Source organism: Aedes aegypti, unplaced genomic scaffold, assembly GCF_002204515.2.
Source record: "Aedes aegypti strain LVP_AGWG unplaced genomic scaffold, AaegL5.0 Primary Assembly AGWG_AaegL5_hic_scaff_2090_PBJ_arrow, whole genome shotgun sequence".
Classification (NCBI taxonomy): Eukaryota; Metazoa; Arthropoda; class Insecta; order Diptera; family Culicidae; genus Aedes; species Aedes aegypti.
The window spans coordinates 13,611-16,632 of record NW_018735588.1 but is presented as its reverse complement, the minus strand read 5'-3'; the positions used below and the strand labels follow the sequence as shown (position 1 = coordinate 16,632).

General features: G+C 38.9%; 1 pseudogene; it reads left to right on the top strand.

Moving 5' to 3' along the window:
* Positions 1–3: 3 nt before the first annotated feature.
* On the top strand, positions 4–1,008 carry LOC110680929 (annotated as a pseudogene).
* Positions 1,009–3,022: the final 2,014 nt, after the last annotated feature.

Genomic DNA, 3,022 nt, shown 5'->3' with positions numbered 1-3,022 from the left:
ATTTCCCTGAAGGACAAGACCTCCAAGGTCGCTCTGGTGTACGGACAGATGAACGAGCCCCCCGGCGCCCGTGCCCGTGTCGCTCTGACTGGATTGACCGTTGCCGAGTACTTCCGTGATCAGGAAGGACAGGATGTGCTGCTCTTCATTGACAACATTTTCCGTTTCACCCAAGCTGGTTCTGAGGTATCTGCCCTGCTGGGTCGTATCCCATCTGCTGTCGGTTACCAACCAACCCTGGCCACTGACATGGGTAGCATGCAGGAACGTATTACCACTACCAAGAAGGGTAAGGACAAACATTCCCTAAAAATCTGATCATTATTAGCCTGACACACCTTTTCCTTGATTTTAGGATCCATCACCTCCGTGCAGGCTATCTATGTGCCAGCTGACGATTTGACCGATCCTGCCCCAGCCACTACTTTCGCTCACTTGGACGCCACCACTGTATTGTCCGTGCCATCGCTGAGTTGGGTATCTACCCGGCTGTGGATCCTCTGGATTCCACCTCTCGTATCATGGACCCGAACATCATTGGTGCCGAGCACTACAACATCGCTCGTGGTGTCCAGAAGATCCTCCAGATTACAAGTCGCTGCAGGATATCATTGCTATCCGGGTATGGATGAATTGTCTGAGGAGGACAAGCTGACCGTGGCCCGTGCCCGTAAGATTCAGCGTTTCCTGTCGCAGCCATTCCAGGTCGCTGAGGTGTTCACCGGTCACGCCGGAAAGCTGGTCCCTCTGGAGGAAACCATCAAGGGCTTCACCAAGATCCTGAACGGCGAGCTGGACCATTTGCCCGAGGTCGCTTTCTACATGGTTGGTCCGATCGAGGAAGTCGTCGAGAAGGCCGAACGTTTGGCGAAGGAAGCGCCTAAGGGGCTTTCGAAATTGTGGGAAGAAAGTTATTACCCATTACATAATAAAAAATCGAAGTAAATTTACCATAAGCGAAACATGTAACAAACAAAGAAAAAGTTAAATAAAAATCGGAAAATATTACATAATCGTTACGTTAGACTGAGGATGACGTATAGTAATTAGAGCGGGAGTTAGCCAAATAGACATGTGATGCAAATATCATCTGAGTCGATTGGTAAAAATTGCGCATGATGAAAACAATGCGAATATTTGTAGCTAAAAAGGCTAAAATCGGTTCGAAAAATGTTGGAAACGTTACGATTTCAAGAAACTGTTTCTCTAGAATCAAAAGTAGTCACTTATCGAACTATTGAGAGAATTTCAAAGCAACTGCTTAAGGATATAGAATGATTTTCTGATTCATTCCAATAGAAAGTTCTTTTATCTAAAGAAACGACTTCTTCTCAAAGGACAAAATTTCCATTCAAAATGTGTTTAAAATCATCCTTCTGATTCATTACAAAAGAATAGTACAATCATTAATAAAAATGATGATGCTATCTTTGTTGTTCAATAGGAATTTGAGATTGGAATTCACATTCCAATAATATTCAATCACACAACATAATATGGGGTGGAGGGGATAAAAAGAACACTCTTTGTTTGTAAGGATCATGTTGTAGTTTTTAAATAAAATATTTGCCATTTTTATGTATAGTAATGAATTGATATGCAGGACTGGTAGCGATTAAGTGCCTTTAGCATAGGAGAGACCTTCAGAGACCTTCTTAAAAAACCAAAAAAGACCGACCAGCAACAAAAAAAGACCGAACCAAGAAAACAAAAATAGCACTGCGGAACACGTTTTTGTCTCCAGCACAAAAATACCGCTATTCACTTAATTAAGGGTTGCTGAATCCATTGCCGTTTTCAGAAATATCATAGTACGTCTAGTTTTTGAGATATTGACTGTTGAAAATGCAAAAAATGACTATTTCAGCCAACTTGCATGCAAGTTTGCCAGCTTGTAAGGTAATATATTGGCTTAATTTGCCACAGAATTCAAACTTTATGTGTATAACAATACTTATCATCAAAGTTTGTATTACTTTCGATACGGAAAAGTTATTTTTTGATGGTTTAGAGAATTGTTGTATTTTGCCATATAGAAGAAACGAAGAATTTTGTAGGGAGACTGCAAGCATGTTGAAAAAATCGGTTTAATCGAAATTTAATCGCGCAGTTTCAATCAAATTATGTCTGAAATGAAAGTTTTGCATGTTTGGTGGATTAGATTACAAAAAAGTATGATAAATTGTACTTTAAATTTCATGTAAACATTAATAAAACCAGTGTTTTATACAACTTTGGCGACCTGTAGCTAAAAATTGTGACGTGCTGGAACATTTCTGAGAATGACACCAGATTCAGCAACCCCAAATCTACTCGAGACACATAATTTGATCCTTGAGACACGCAAACATGTCATTTTTGTTACGCTGTGTAGTTCAAACAGGAATCAAGAGATAGAAGTTTTCATAAGAATTTTACGGAAACCCCGGTCGGACATTTGCGCAATATTGTTTTTTTTTTTTTTTGAACTATAAGTAAAATTGCTTGTATTACCGTATGCATTTTTTCAAGATGAAATTTCATTAGAAACTAATTCAGATATTTGTCTAAAGAATACAATATATTGATCAACCTGAACTTTTTGAAGGATATCTCCAGAAACTATTCTTCAGACTCTACCATAAATTTATTAGATATATTTTGGCGAACCCGCCCTGGGCGAAAAACCACTTAAAAAAGATAAATTAACTAATTTGTCCAGAAAAGCCCCGAGTTTATTCAGTGATTCTTCAATCGATTTCGTTCAAGATTACCATTTAGAACATTTTAAGAGCTCAAGTAATAATTTTTCCAGAGATGTCTCCACTTCTTAGGATTTTCTCTACACGGGAAAAAATTCTGTGGTAAAAATAACTATTTTAGCTGACTACACGCATTCTTGAAACTACCATGGAAATTCAGACCAATTTACTATGTTTACGGTACACCCCACCGCATTACTGGTACATTTGACAGAAATAATTTACAACAATCTGATTCCGACTACAGACATGGTAAAATCAAGCGCATTTCTGGTCTGCTG